This window comes from Ailuropoda melanoleuca, chromosome 4, assembly GCF_002007445.2.
Source record: "Ailuropoda melanoleuca isolate Jingjing chromosome 4, ASM200744v2, whole genome shotgun sequence".
Lineage (NCBI taxonomy): Eukaryota > Metazoa > Chordata > Mammalia > Carnivora > Ursidae > Ailuropoda > Ailuropoda melanoleuca.
Window position 1 is genome coordinate 44681405 of NC_048221.1, and position 17199 is coordinate 44698603.

The window sequence follows — 17199 nt, forward strand, 5'->3', positions numbered from 1 at the left end:
AGAGATTTCCCACATACCTCCTGCCACCACACCTGCAGAGCTCCTTCATTATCAACATGCCCGCCAGAGTGGTACATTTGTTATATCATAATCACCCGAAGTCCAATATTTACATCATCGTTCACTGCTGGTATCATACATTGTATGGGTTTGGACACATATACATATATCCAGCATCACGGTATCATAACAAGTATTTTCACTGTCCTAAAACTGCCCTACACTTTTTTTTCAGAACAATTTAACAAATAGGAAATTCTAACTGTCTTAAGTGTATACTTTTTTAAAATCATTTTTCAGCGCAAAGAATAAAGTCACTAACAAATAACAAGAAACTTACAGGAGGTGGGGAAAGTAGAAGCTGGATAATTTACAAGCTAGTCAGCCCCAGGAGACCTTAAGAATTGACTCTACTTGAACTTATAAAATTAATTTGTCCTCCCAATGAGGCTTCCCTGATTTGAGGCAAAAAGATCCATTCTTCAATGAACTGTGGATGTCAAACTTGCCTCAGAAGCCCTCAATAACTCCAGAAGGTGAACTAAATTAGGATTCACCCTAGGTAAACGTGGGCTATATCTGTTAGAATCTTAACAAAAAAAAGTTACATTGTCAGGTAAATAAATTATTTTTTCCATGATAATTTTAGAACAAAGCAAAATATGAGAAAGAAAAAATGTCAATGTCCCTCCAACCCATTCAGAAAAGAAGGACAACAAAAACTAAGGATATACTGTATGGTGACTAACATAACATAATAAAAAATTATTATAAAAAAAAGAAAAAAGAAAAGAAGGACAAAATTACCCAGAGAGTTTTGTGGGTTTCCTTTCTGTTTTCCTTTCTGCTACCTTTTCAAATTCATCCTTCTGTCAGTTCTCCAAATCAATATCCCGGAAAAAAGGAGCTACAGGGATAAGCAACAGAAACTAGTGCCTCTAATAACACTAAAATCTGAGTTGAGGTTACCCTCATTCTATAGACATGAAATACACTTTGTAAGAGCTGTGATTTGCCCAAATTTCTGCCGCTTTCTATACAAGGCCACCCAGTTTCTAATGAGGTCAACAATTAAGAACCTGTTGATGCTCCAAATTATTAAATGAGGAATACAGTTTTCCTTAGGAGAGCTATGTATAGAGTCAGCCCTAAGAATAGAGGCAGTAACAAGAAAGCAGTATCATTTTACAGTGGTGCGCTATTTTATTCACTCCTCACAATAGGTAGTGATCACTGAGGATCCCAGAACTGACATAAAACTGGCAAATGACAGTGCTGAGATGGATATGCAAGTCTTCTGACTCTGGTCCTTTCCCCACAATACTATCCTGCCTCGTTTCTAGTACATGTTTAATGGCTATATGTAAATAAAGACCTCCCTATATTGTATATCCCATCTGTCTCCTAAACATCTGTCAGAACTCCCTTACCTTCCATGGAAGGTTCTTCAGCCTTCTGTTAGAAGAAATTATTCCCTATTAAAGTGCAAATATAGAGAACCATATTTTTCTTTCAAATCTTTGACCTAGTAATTCAATTCTTGGGAATGATTCAACAGAAGCAAACTACTAAATACATAGTACAGAATGTTCTGTGATAACAAAATGAAAAAGAAAGAAAGAGAAAGGCAGGTCAGAAAGGGATGGAAGGAAAAGAAAAATAAATTCTGGAAATAATCCAAATGCCCAACAAGAGGGGAATAAACTTCAGTATATCAAAGGCTAGAACAGTGGTTTTCAAACCATAGACTGCAATTCACAGGGAGTGATGAAAATATTGTAGTTGATCAAAAACAGCATTTTTAAATGAAATGGGTAAAAAAGAAAATAGAATGAAATGGAATAAAATGTAACGGAAAATATCGGAGTGCATCACCCCTTGGGAGGGTAAGAAGGTCTCATGAAACCTTATTTCTATGTAAATATGTATGGGTATATGTGTATAGGTACACCTATGTATGTTTATCAAATACAATGTAAAATTTATTTCTTAGTGTAGAGCATAGTCAAAAAATTTTGAAATGTACTGGCCTACGTTATTATCCATTCATTAAAATTTACTTGCAAGAAATCCTGGAGAATGTTTACAATAATGTTAAGGGAAACATATGTCACCAAGTAGTACAGATACTATGGTGACAATTATAGAAAAGATGAATGTATATAAGTTAATCACAGGAAATAAATGAGCAAAAAAAACCAGATGTCCTAGGGAAATGTGATTATTATCTCTCATTTTATCTTTCATTTATAATTTGAAACAAACAGACCTACTCTACAATTAATTCTAGTTCAAATTTGCCTTAGACTCTGTCAATAATTCTAGTAAATAAAAGAAATCAAAATGCTCACCAAGCAAGCAAGGAACCAATTAACTAAGGAAACTTACAAATAGAACTAGAAGTCCAGGCACAAAAAATGTGCCTGGTAGATGGAACAAAACATTTCTCGGACTAAGAACTTGTTTCTGTTCATACATACATCTATGCTCACATGCAAACGGAAGGAGGGATAACAGATTAAGCTATCTGTTGTTCACTTACATCTTAGCATTAGTGTGTACCTGGTCCCTTCCAGTAGAAGAATTAACCTGTATCAAGAATAGATGAAACTGCTAAGGGTTACTAAAAAAGTGAGAAGAAATTGTCAGAGGCATGAGAAGGTGCTGAGTTGTTTATCTTTAGCATCTTCTAGTACCTCTTTTCAGTTTACATTTTTCCTCCTTGATTTTGCTTAATACTGGCTGTCCTTTATAGAGAAATGCCTTAAGTGACCGACATAAAGGTCAATGAAAACTGTATCCAGTTAAACTACTTCATAAAGCCACCTTAGTGAGTCCAGAATCACTTTGGGTAAAAAAAATCAAGATCAAACTCTCCTGTTACACCACTGAACTTTTTGATCTAGGACAATTACTACCAATGAATAAAGAGAAAATTGCTCACATTGGGGAAGGATATTAAGTCCTTTGGGTGACCGAGGTGCCATGCAGAGCTCTCAATTGCAGAATCAAGGCTTTTATGTTCTCTATCTATCACATCCCTGTGTAATCTACAGTTACAAACTTCTAGGACAAAAGAAAGGGGAAATGAGTCTAGACTCCCACGTAATGAAAGTATCTCTAAATTGTAAGTGTAATTTCCCCCAATTAAGGAAGGATGCTAGAAAAGCCCAGTTTTACAAATGTTAAGTATACATATTCACATGATTTCAGAATCCTTAATGTACTGCCCTCATGAATGAGGTGATTGAATGGCACTAGTAAATATAAATTATTGTTCTGTTGTTCATATCACATAGTGTCCTACTTTTCATAGATATCTTAAGTGGCCAACATAAAGATTAAAGATATTGATAGCAAGCTAACCACTTCCTGAAGTCACCTCAGCTGGTCTGAAGTTACTTTGGGTAAGAAGAGGCTAAATTGGGGAGCTTTAACTTCCTGGTTAAAATTATAAGACATGGCAATATTTGGGAAAGCAGTTTAATAATAAGATTTTGGTCTAAGATATACTATAGCTTTCAAGAATTTCAGAAGTTGAAAGCATCATTGAACTATGTGTCCATGTGGATTAGACACACACACACACACACACACACACACACACACACAGAGGGAATGAAAGATGGAGTTCAGTTCACAAACAAGAACAACTGCCTCTTTAAAATTCTTCCCACGTATTTAAAATATGCAGCCTTTTTTGGTGGGGAGAAATAATCTAGTCCTTGGGCTAGGTAAACAGGTTGTTTTCTTCCTGATTTTTATTTTAGCTAGCTACATTCTTCCCATGCTTGAGTCTACTTTTGAATGAAATGACTTTATGTTTTAGTCTAAATGCCTTAATGCTGATTTTTCTAGACATGAAATTATATCTAAGAAATACGCCACTAAAGACATCTATCTCGTAAACAAATAATGACTAACTCTGGGCAATTTACTATCTGAGTTGGTAGGTCTTCTAGTGTGGAGCTCTGTCAAGGGAAATCATTCTGAGGTTTAACAATTGTATTCTGGGAACAACAACAATAACAAAAAACAGGCACTTGGTTAAAAACAAGTAAACAAAAGTTACTGTTATTTTTCATGAACTCCTAATCTATAGAAGTTGGTCCTTCTCAAAGTATCTCCAAACTCATTATATCATTATATCATTTGATTCCCACAATGTCTACAAGGTGGATCAGTCCAGGGTTAACACCATCCCCAATTTGTAGATGAAGACCATGAGACACAAAAAAGTTAACTGGCCTGTACAAGGTAACATAGAAAGTTAACGTAAAACAGGGATCAACCCAAATCTCATGGTTGCTGATTTAATTTGTTACAACACAAAATGATTTGCTACATCACTTCACTTTCCATCATCAGGGTCCACACTTTCCATATCTAAATGTCTTTAAGAAACAGAGGAACACTGATTATTATTCCCCTGGATTCACCTTTCTCCTTGGCTCAGAATAAGTAATTTTTTATAATACTTTTTTATTATATTATGTTAGTCACCATACAGTACATCCCTAGTTTTTGATGTAAAGTTCCATGATTCATTACTTGGCATATAACACCCAGTGCACCATGCAATACGTGCTTCCTTAATACCCATCACCAGCCTATCCCATTCCCCATTCCCCTCCCCTCTGAAGCCCTCAGTTTGTTTCCCAGAGTCCATAGTCTCTCATGGTTCATTCCCGCCTTCTGTTTAACCCCCCTTTCTTCTTCCCTTTCTTCTCCTACCAATCTTCCTACTTCTTAGTTCCATGAATGAGTGAAATCATATGATACTTGTCTTTCTCTGCTTGACTTATTTGCTTAGCATTATCTCCTCCAGTGCCGTCCATGTTGCAGCAAATGTTGAGAAATCATTCTTTTTGATGGCTGAGTAATATTCCATTGTATGTATGGACCACATCTTCTTAATCCAGTCATCTGTTGAAGGGCATCTCAGCTCCTTCCACGATTTAGCTATTGTGGACAATGCTGCTAGGAAGTGCATATGGCCCTTCTCTTCACTACGCCTGTATCTTCGGGGTAAATACCCAGTAGTGCAATTGCTGGTCATAGGGTAGCTACGAACCATCCTGCTCAAGAATGATTGGGTAAACTAAGGAAATTAAAAATCAATTTAAACAATTTATGGAGACCAACAAGAATGAAAATACAACAGTTCAAAACCTATGGGACACTGCAAAGGTGGTCCTAAGGGGAAAATACATAGCCATCCAATCCTCACTCAAAAGAATAGAAAAATCTAAAACGCAGTTTTTATATTCTCACCTCAAGAAGCTGGAGCTGAAACAGAAGAACAGGCCTAACCCACGCACGAGAAAGCAGTTGATCAAGATTAGAGCTGAGATCAATGAATTAGAAACCAGGAGCACAGTAGAGCAGATCAACAGAACTAGAAGCTGGTTCTTTGAAAGAATAAATAAGATCAATAAGCCACTGGCCAGACTTATTCAAAAGAATAGAGAAAGGACCCAAATTAATAAAATTATGAATGAAAGGGGAGAGGTCACAACCAACACCAATGAAATAGGAAGGATCATTAGAAACTTTTATCAACAACTTTGTGCCAATAAATTAAACAACCTGTAAGAAATGGTTGCCTTCCTGGAAACCTATAAACTACCAAGACTGAAACAGGAAGAAATTAATTATCTAAACAGACCGATTAATTATGAAGAGGTTGAAGCAGTGATCAAAAACCTCTCCAAAAACAAGAGTCCAGGGCCTGACGGATTCCCTGGGGAATTCTACCAAACATTCAAAGAAGAAATAATACCTATTCTCCTGAAGGTGTTTCAAAAAATAGAAACAGAAGGAAAACTACCAAACTCATTCTATGAGGCCAGTATTACCTTGATCCCCAAACCAGATAAAGACCCCATTAAAAAGGAGAATTATAGACCGATATCTCTGATGAATATGGATGCCAAAATTCTCAACAAGATCCTAGCTAATAGGATCCAACAGTACATTAAAAGGATTATCCATCATGACCAAGTGGGATTCATCCCTGGGATGCAAGGGTGGTTCAACATTTGCCTCAATCAGTGTGATAGATCACATCAAGAAGAAAAGAGTCAAGAACCATATGATTCTTTCAACTGATGCAGAAAAAGCATTTGACAAAATACAGCATCCTTTCCTGATTAAAAACCTTCAGAGTATAGGAATAAAGGGTACATTCCTCAATTTCATAACAACCATCTATGAAAAGCCTACAGCGAATATCATTCTCAATGGGGAAAAGCTGGAAGCCTTTCCCTTAAGAATAAGCAATTTCTAACCACTACCACATGTGGTTGTTTTCCAGCAAAGTTTTCCCATAAATGACCTGAAATTTTCAAAAGAGATATCTATTGCTACATGGAGGTGTGAGGAAGCTTTTGGTTTTATCTTCCCATATCCCAGCTTGATCTATTAAATTTTGAACTTAGTGATTCTCTGAAGGTGTTTAAGATTCAGTGCTCAAATCCCAAATTTCTCAAGGGTCAGCAAGTCAAATTCATTTACACTTTGTCCCTGAGTCTCTTTCCTTTTTATTCCCTTTTTTATGTGAAAAGCAATAAAGGAATGACCCTTGCTTTTCACTCAGAGCCTCTTTGTTCTGTACTTTAATCACTTCTTATCTGGTGTCTTCACTTAGGTTATCATGCTGAAAATAAGTGCTACACAACTATTTACTTCTTGCTGGACAATTCCAGCAATTTCTACCAAGTCATCTTGATGCCTCCTAAGATTGGCAGTTATAAAATCATGAGTCCAAATCTGCCATTACTTGGAAAGCATAAAAAGTCAGGGACATGGGATTGCAAAATACAAAGGAAAACTATTTGGGAAAACTATTTTGTATAAAACAAAGCTTGTGAACAGCTAATAAATCCTGAGTGAACAAAACAAAGCTTCAGTTATAATCATATAATGGAAAATTCTTCAGTCATTAAAAGCAATGGTACGGATCTATATCTACTGACATGAGATGCTCATAATATTTTATGGAACTGTATACAGTATGGCTCCATTCTTAACAATATGGCTCTATGAATAAAGAAAGTCTAAAAATTGTTATTCTCTCTAAGCAGAGGACTTATAGGTTATTTTAATTTTTAAAAATTTGTTTATACTTCCTAGTTTTTCTACAATTAATTTATCTTCCTTACCTTATAATAATAGAAAAGTCAAAGCCTATCTGTGGAAAGTTAACTAAAGGATAGGTTACCAAAGCCATGGCCCTTCCTTTCCCATCCTTCAAACATGGGGAGGGTTACAGAGTAAAATTAATGTAAAGGAAAACATCACATGGGACCAAATAGCAAATTATTCCTGGGGAGAAATTGAAATTATGATACATGCTAATTAACATTCAAGAAATTATAAATAGGTGAGCAAGGAGTTAAGGGCAGTTTCTTCCCCATCTTTTCTGCAACTTATTTTCTTGCTTCTCTCCTTTTTTGCTTTAGGAACACATAGGTGCTTTAGTGAAGAGAGGTTTGAACTTGGGAGTCAAAAGGCCTTGATTATCCTATTAGTCTCTCTTAATTGGGTAAGATCCACAACCTCAATAGGCTTTAGTTTCTTTATCAAGAATGAGGACTGGGGATGTGTAGGTGGCTCCGTTAAGTGCCTGCCTTTGGCCCAGGTCATGATCCCAGGGTCCTGGGATTGAGTCCTGCATCAGGCTCCTTGCTCAGCAAAGAGTCTGCTTCTCCCTCTGCCTGCTGTTCCCCCTGCTTGTGCTCTCCCTCTGTGACAAATAAATAAAATCTTAAAAAAATTAAAAAAAAAAAGAATGAGGACAGTAACACCTAACTCATGACGTTATTATGAGAATTCCCTGAGAAAATGTGTATGAAAATATGGAGCATGGAGTTAGAATTCAAAAAATAAAACTTAAACAGAATTTCTGCCCTGATTCTCACTTTGGTTTTCCGCTCCACCTGAAATAGAAATAGATATGGTAAGTCATCAGGTTCTTGGATCTCATTTCCATGGACTACTTGGTGCCAATTAATATTCAGGTTGAGATCTGACAATAGCTATGCCTTGTAATCATCCCTCTATGCCACCCAGAGGCTCAGATGGGTTTGAATTTTGTTCGGCATACAAAACAGAACGCCTGTGTGTCTTTGTAGAAGGATTCTTGGCTTGAACTGAAGGTGTGTCCACTTCAATACTCAGCCATGTCAGGACAAATCTGGCTGTCTGTTAGGATAGGCCCATGAGAATTTCATTTGCATGAATGAATGGGACCTTTCTCTCTTAGCAAAGGATAGAAATTTTCTCCAGAGTTCTCTTTGGAAGTCTAAACATAATTACTTTTATCCTGTCTCTCCCTCCTCAGAAAGGTAAAGGAACATAGCGTATACACAAAACAGGAACAGGGTACTATGAAACAGAAAATATAAGAGAACAAAGAAGGGCCTTGAAGATTTAAACTGTGATTGTTCATCCACATTTAAAATGCAATAGAAGAGTTTAATGATTCAAAGAAATTTCCAGAAAATAGGACCAAAAAATCAAAGAAATGGAAATATAAGAGGAAAGATAAGAAAGTTAGAGAATGAAGTCAAATATCTTAGTTCCAGAAAGAAGGATTGCCATTTATTTTCCTAATGAGACTTTTAGTACTATTTGAATTTTTTAGATGTGCACATGTATAGCCTTTATTAAAAACAGAAATGAATTTTGAAATTATTATTAATACTCATTATAAACATTTTTTACATCTAATTTATTCAGTAACACCCCATAGTAACTATACTTCCTAAGTCAATACTGATCTTCTAAATGCCAAATCTTTTTTTTCCTCATTAAACTTTTGTTTTAATGGGTCTCAAAATTCTGTGACAGATTTTTGGTCAAACTGTTTCCATTAAAGTACTGATTTTAAAAGCTAATAACTTAAAACTGCCACACAAACACAAAAACAAATGGTCCACAAAACATTCTCCTTTCCTTCCAAAGGTTTTACGATGCATTATCAATAACCAGTCTTTTGCTATTAAACTTAAAGGGCCAATTGACACAAACAGTTCTGAGACCATTCTTCCACAACTGATTAAGACTGGGGTGTCAGATATTGGGGCTAATATTCATTTAGCCTTCTGAGCTTTCTGGGCAGACTTGGTGACCTTGTCAGCTCCAGCTGCCTTCTTGTCCACTGCTCTGATGACACCCACAGCAACCATTTGTCTCATGTCATGAACAGCAAAATGGCCCATAGTCAGAGAAGCTCTCAACACACATAGGCTTGCCAGGAATCATATCAGCAATGACATCACCAGATTTCAAGAACTTGGGACCATCTTTCAACTTTTTTCCAGAACAACAATCTTCCCCTTCAGCTCTGCAAACTTGCAAGCAATGTGAGCTGTGTGACAGTCCAGCACAGGTGCATGTCCAGCACTGATCTGGCCTGGATGGTTCAGGATAATCACCTGAGCTGTGAAGCCAGCTCCTTCCCTTGGTGGGTCATTTTTGCTGTCACCAGCCATATTGCCATGATGAACATCTTTGACAGATATATTCTTGACACTGAAGTCCACATTGTCCCAGGAAGAGCCTCACTCAAAGCTTCATGGTGCATTTCAACAGACATTACTTCAGTTGTAACATTGACTGGAGCAAAGGTGACCACCATGCCAGGTTTAAGAACACCAGTCTTCACTTGGCTCACAGGGACAGTACTAATACCATTAATTTTGTAGACGTCCTGGAGAGGCAGTTGCAAGGGCTTGTCAGTTGAATGAGTTGGTGGCAGAATGTAATCCAGAGCTTCAAGCAGTGTGGTTCCACTGGCATTCCCATCTTTATGGGTGACTTTCCATCCCTTGAACCAAGGCATGTTAGCACTTGGCTCCAGCATGTTGTCATCATTCTAAACAGAAATTGGCACAAATGCTACTGTGTCACGGTTGTAGTTAATTTTCTTAATGTGGGTGCTGACTTCCTTAATGACCTTAATGATTTCCTTGTATCTCTTCTGGCTGTAGGGTGGCTCAGTGGAATCCATTTTGCTAACACCAACAATTAATTGTTTTACACCCAGTGTGTAAGCCAGAAGGGCATGCTCACAGGTCTGCCCATTCCTGGAGATACCTGCTTCAAATTCACCAACAATCAGGACAGCACAGTCAGGCTGAGATGTGCCCATACTCATGTTTTTAATAAAGTCTCTGTGTCCTGGTGCATCAATGATGATCACATAATACTCACTGGTCTCAGATTTCCACAGGGAGATATCAATGGTAATACCACATTCATGTTCAGCTTTCAGTTGATCCATGACCCAGGCATACGTGAAGGAGCTCTTTCTAACCTCAGTAGCCTCCTTCTCAAAATTTTCAATAGTTCTTTTGTTGATCCCACCACATTTGTAGATCAAATGATCAGTAGTGGTAGACTTGCCTGAATCTACGCGTCCAGTGACGATGATGTTGATGTGAGGCTTCTCCTTTCCTATTCCGGTTTAGGTTTAATAATGGTTTTCACAACACCTGTGTTCTGGTGGCAAAACCATTGTGAAAAAGCCTAAATGCCAAATCTAATGGGCTATTTTCAATACCCCTACTACTGAAGAACAATGCAATATTTGCATTCAATCACTTCCCCATCCTCTTTTAAATTCTAGGATGGAACTCTCCCCTAGCTCTCCTGTTCTTAGCTCAATATCACCATTGTTGATTTTTCTCGACATTACATTAAACTTTGATGCCCCTTAGGGTTCTGTCTTATAGTTATCCTTCTCTTAATCCATGTACTCTTATTGGATGACCTTACTCCCAAGTTTCAATTGCCAACCTATAACCCAGTGACTGCCAAATCTCTAACCCAACTATCTATATCTTTACCTGATGTCCTAAAAACACCTCAAATTTAGCATGTAAAAAATTGACCTCATCATTTTCCCATTTCCCCCCAACTCCAAAACCCAAATCCACACAGTCTGCTATATTCTTCATCCAGCATAATGGTCTGACCCAATTAGAAACCATGTGGTTATTCTCAACAACTCTCTCAACCTTCAGATGAGAAAGAGGTTTCACACATTTAGCCTCCTCATCCATACCACCACTGCCTTATTTTATCCCTAATGTTTCTCTTCAGATGACATTCTCTTCCCATGACAATTCATCCACTTTCTCTTCCTATGACAATTCATCCACTCTCTTCATTACTGCCAGTTATTTTCCTGAAAACCAAATCTGATCACACCTTGCTCCTACCTAAACCTTTCACTGGCTCATTATCAGTATAGTAGTCTTTTCCTGGCCTCAGAGTCCTTTTCACAGCCTGATTATAACCCCCACTCCAGTCAATGTTATTTTAATACACACACACAACCTTTGCGGCACACACACTGAACTCCCCACCAGACCCTGAATGCCTCAGGCTCTTTTATCACTTCATTCTGTTCACACTGCCTATAATTCCCTCCTCAATTTCTTCAACTGGAAAACTGATACTAATTTTTCAAGTAAGTGACTTTTTCTGTGAAGCCATGCAAACTAAGTTCTTCCTCCCCATTGCTCCCACAGCCCTGTGTTCTCATCTCTTGTGGCATTGTATGTTATGTTCTGAATCTACAGGAAAAGGACACACACACACACACACACACACACACAACTGTTCTCAACGTATTCAGCTAATGGCTAAATACAGAATTTAACAGAAGTGGCTGCATAGAGCAGGAGCACATGCCACTTACCCTTGAGCAGCTTGTTCCTTGTTCCTTGGTTCCCCATAGGCTGTCCAACTGCTACTGACCTCTACCTTTACGTAGGGTATAGCCATATTTGAGAAAGAACCTGAAATCTTGCTATACTACCACCCTTTTATACTTGAGCTTGTACTGTCATTTCAGAAGAATTTATACTAACAAGCTATGATCTTCCTTTTTAGGAAATATTAGCAAACAATAGGCCATTCTTGTTATTAAACCCAACTCAGGACCAGCACAGGCATATCCTCACAGACAGGAGAAAGATGAGACAGGGCACAATGTCCATGAATAATGTCTTTGCCTGTAGATTTACAAACACAGAAAGTCTGTCTTCCTACACCACTAACATAAAAGTTGCCAACTTTGTATTATAATTTATATATTTATGTTTCCACCTCTATCACTGGATTGTGAAATTTCTGAAAACAAAGGTCATATATTATTCACACTTGTACACTCAGTGACAAGAGCAGCGTTGGGCACCTAATACAACATTCAATATATTTTGTTGAATAAGTCAATCTAATACACCTTTCAAAATCAGGCTCTCTATAAAAATCTGTCAGGTTCCACAATCTGTGATTTTAGGCTTCTATAATTTGGCAAAGGTGGCAGAAAAAGGTATTTCAAAGAGGTAATCTTGAGCAGCTAAAATTATAGGATATTCGTGATATCCTTGCACAAATCTGACCTGGAATACCAGCTTTGGTGCCCTGTGGGGAAAAAAATCATAATAATGCCTGGCCACCTGGAGTCACAATTATACCTGTAGGAAATTCAAGACCAAATGGCAAGCCAAAAGAAAGAAAGGGCCCTCTAACATTGCAGATTTCAGATGAAAATGTCTGCAGAAGGTGATTTCCAAAATGTTACAAGGAGGATGATTGGGCCAGGTGAATTCTAGGTAGATCACTCTATCTAGGCTGACCAGGGTGCTGGTTCTACACTCTACCCACCCCCCCTTCACAACGTCCCAAATTTGTAGTGTCAGAAAACTTAACAGTTCAGTGTCAGACACACCTGATTTCCAAATTGGATACTACCATTTACTAATTGTATAACCATGGCTAAACTGCCAAAACTCTGTGAACTTCTGTTTCCTCATTGGTAAAAAGCAGGATTATTTTGAGGACATGAGGTAAATTATCTTAGATACTGAGCCCAATTCTCAGTTTATATTGGGCAATCCATCCCTGGTAGCAAATAGAAAATAACTGAAGTACCAGAACTTACTGTATGGGATGGGAAATACTGGACTGGTCTTCAGGCTAGGGTAATAAATTTAGCAACAACACTGTGACCTGGGTCACATAACCATTCAAGGACGTAGCTTCCTCAACTGGACTTGACTATTGAGAGTTTTTTTCTAGCCATCAGTAGGTTTCAAGATTCCATATACCTAGTTTTATTTTCAGGCCCCCATTTCATGAATAACATCATTTTTAACACTGAAAAACTGAGACCAGAATGATTAAATGACCTCCCCAATGTCAAATAGTTAATAAATTTCAAATTACTGCATACAAGATTCCATGCATAATTGTTATATCTCACTTAATCTTCTCATAATAAGCATTATGCCTATTTGGGTAAATGGAAGTAGGGTTTTTTGCAAGGGTAACTACCTTCTAAAAATGACAGTCGCTTTTAATTAATAGAGTTGGGGACACTAACTTAAGGTAGACTCTTTATTCTGCCAAGAACCACCCAGGAGGCTCCTTGTAGCCTACAGACATAATTTTAAATGTAAATACCATGGTTCTCAAAAAGTTAAACAGAGAGTTACCATATGACCCATCAATTCCATTTGTAGGTATATACATAAAAGAAATGAAAACAGGGAGGGGAGGTTAACATGGCGGAGGAGTAGGGGACACCTTTTTCAGCCGGTCCCCTGAGTTGAGCTGGATAGGTACCAGACCAGCAGGAATTATCCACGGAATCAGCCTGAGACGCAGGAAGATACATCTGGATCTCTACAAATGAACATCTCCAGCGCTGAGTATCGAGGTACGAAGCGGGGAGCCGTGAAACCGCGCACAGATATCGGAAGCTAAACAGAAGGGGGAGGGAGCCGCCGTGTCAGGGCGCCGGGAAGCGGTAGCCACCTGCAAGGGGGAGTGGACAGACCGCGGACCCGCACGCTTGAGACAGCAGGCTGAGAAGGGAGCTCCGGGAGCGCACGCGGGACGGCTGGCGGTTGGCGGGCCACCTGCACGGGGGAGCAGGCGGACTCGCGGACGGCACCCGCGAGACAACAGACTTAGAACGCGAGCTCCAGGAGCGCGCGCGCAGGGCGGCTGGCGGGCCACCTGCACCGGGGAGCGGGCGGACCGCGGACCCGCACTCTGGAAACGGCAGACTGAGTCCGTGAGCCGGGAGCGTGCACCACCAAGCATCTCACGGAGCTCCGGAGCTCCGGTGTGCTCACTGGATCGAGGCTGAGACCGGGAGCTCCGGGAGCGTCCGCGGGGCGGCTGGCGGCTGGAGGGCCACCTGCACGGGGGAGCAGGCGGACTCGCGGTCAGCACCCGTGAGACACCAGACTGAGACGGGGAGCTCCGGGAGCCCACGCGGGGCGGCTGGCGGCTGGCGGGGTTGGAAACACAAAGGACAGAGACGTGCCGGCCCTGGAAGTGAGGGCTGGGACGCCGGGTGTGGGGCGCACAGCCCGGGATGCTGCAGGGTTGAGCAGCACCAACAGAAACAGAGTTAAAGTGGCCAGAACATCAGTGGAGAACGATCCGCGATCCCTCTGTTCTGAGACAGAGGCTGAATTTCAGCCGCTGCTGCTCTCTCAGAAGAGGCATAGCAAACCGCCAGGGAAAGCCGCCAGAGAACAAAAGCCCGGAAATACCGGCTCACAGGGTGCCCATCCCCATCCCCCCTCGCAAGGGACACAGAGACTCTACCCAAACAGGGTTTTCTGAGTACCGGCAGGCAGGCCCCTCCCCCAGAAGGCAGGCTGAAAAATCAAGAAGCCCACAACCCGGAGCGCCTGAGTGGCGCAGTCACCAAGCACCTGTCTTCGGATTAGGGTGTGATCACAACGCTCCGTAAGGAGTCCTTCATCGGGCTTCTCCACCGGGAACCTGCTTCTTCCTCTCCCACTCCTCTGCTTGGGTTCCCTTTCTTGCTGACTGTCTCTCTCTCTCTCAAATAAATAAATAAACTCTTTAAGGAAGAAGCCCACATCCCTAAGATCTCTATAAAACAAGGGCGCACGGCCTGGGTCCCAGTCAACACTTGGGCTCTGGACAACCCTGCAATCTCTCTTCATCAGAATGACGAGAAGGAGAAGTCCCCCCCAGCAAAGAAAAGATAATGAGTCTGTGGCCTCTGCCACAGAATTGGCCTCGGCCACAGAATTAATACATATGGATGTATCCCAATTATCAGAAATGGAATTCAGAGCAACAATGGTCAAGATGATGAGTAAACTTGAAAAAAGCATCAGAGAAAGCGTTGCTGAGAATATAGAATCCCTAAGGGCAGAAATGAGAGCGAATCTGACAGAAATTAAAAACTCAGTGGGCCAAATACAGTCAAAACTAGAGGCTCTGACGGCCAGGGTCACCGAGGCAGAGGAACGCGTTAGCGAATTGGAGGATGGGTTAGTAGAAGAAAAAACGAAAATAGAAGCTGGTCTTAAAAAAATCCACGCCCACGAATGTAGATTACGGGAGATTACTGACTCTATGAAACGATCCAATGTCAGAATCATCGGCATCCCTGAAGGGGTGGAGAAAAACAGAGGTCTAGAAGAGATATTTGAACAAATTGTAGCTGAAAACTTCCCTAATCTAGCAAGGGAAACAAGCATTCGTGTCCAAGAGGCAGAGAGGACCCCATCCAAGCTCAACCAGGACAAACCTACGCCACGGCATGTCATAGTGCAATTCGCAAATATTAGATCCAAGGATACAGTATTGAAAGCGGCCAGGGCAAAGAAATTTCTCACGTACCAAGGCAAAGGTATCAGGATTACGTCAGACCTGTCTACAGAGACCTGGAATGAGAGAAAGGCTTGGGGGGGCATTTTTAAAGCTCTTTCAGAGAAAAACATGCAGCCAAGGATCCTTTATCCAGCAAAGCTGTCATTCAGAATTGATGGAGAAATAAAGACGTTCCAAAATCGCCAATCATTAACCAATTTCGTAACCACGAAACCAGCCCTACAGGAGATATTAAGGGGGGCTCTATAAAGGTAAAAAGGCCCCAAGAGTGATACAGAGCAGCAAGTCACAACCGATACAAAGACTTTAAAGAGAAATGGCATCATTAAAATCATATCTGTCAATAATCTCTATCAATCTAAATGGCTTAAACTCTCCCATAAAACGCCACAGGGTTGCAGATTGGATAAAAAGACATGACCCATCCATTTGCTGTCTACAAGAGACTCATTTTGAACCCAAAGATGCATTCAGACTTAGAGTAAGGGGATGGAGTACCATCTTCCACGCAAATGGACCTCAAAAGAAAGCTGGAGTAGCAATTCTCATATCAGATAGACTGGATTTTAAACTAGAGGCCATAGAGAGAGATACAGAAGGGCACTATATTATTCTTAAAGGAAGTATTCAACAAGTGGATATGACAATTATTAATATATATGCCCCCAACAGGGGAGCAGCAAGATACACAAGCCAACTCTTAACCAAAATAAAGAGACATATAGATAAGAACACAGTAATAGTAGGGGACCTCAACACCCCACTATCAGAAATAGACAGAACACCCTGGCAAAAACTAAGCAAAGAATCAAAGGCTTTGAATGCCATACTCGACGAGTTGGACCTCATAGATATATATAGAACACTACACCCCAGAACCAAAGAATACTCATTCTATTCAAATGCCCATGGAACATTCTCAAGAATAGATCATGCTCTGGGACACAAAACAGGTCTCAGCCAATACCAAAAGATTGAAATTATCCCCTGCATATTCTCAGACCACAACGCTCTGAAATTGGAACTCAACCACAAGGAAAAACCTGGAAGAAACTCAAACACTTGGAGGCTAAGAACCATCCTGCTCAAGAATGACTCGATAAACCAGGAAATCAAAAAACAAATTAAACAATTTATGGAGACCAACGAGAATGAATACACAACGGTCCAAAACCTATGGGATACTGCAAAGGCAGTCCTAAGGGGGAAATACATAGCCATCCAAGCCTCACTCAAAAGAATAGAAAAATCTAAAATGCAGTTTCTATATTCTCACCTCAAGAAACTGGAACAGCAACAGAGGGACAGGCCTAACCCACTGACAAGGAAGGAGTTGACCAAGATTAGAGCAGAAATCAATGAATTAGAGACCAGAACCACAGTAGAGCAGATCAACAGGACTAGAAGCTGGTTCTTTGAGAGAATCCATAAAATTGATAGACCACTGGCAAAACTTGTCCAAAAACAAAGAGAAAGGACTGAGATTATTAAAATTATGACTGAAAAGGGAGAGGTCAC

The 17199-nt window shown here is 40.1% G+C and overlaps 1 pseudogene; it reads right to left on the bottom strand.

Annotated features, from left to right (window-relative positions):
• Positions 1-9090: 9090 nt before the first annotated feature.
• LOC100482896 lies at positions 9091-11747 on the bottom strand (annotated as a pseudogene).
• Positions 11748-17199: the final 5452 nt, after the last annotated feature.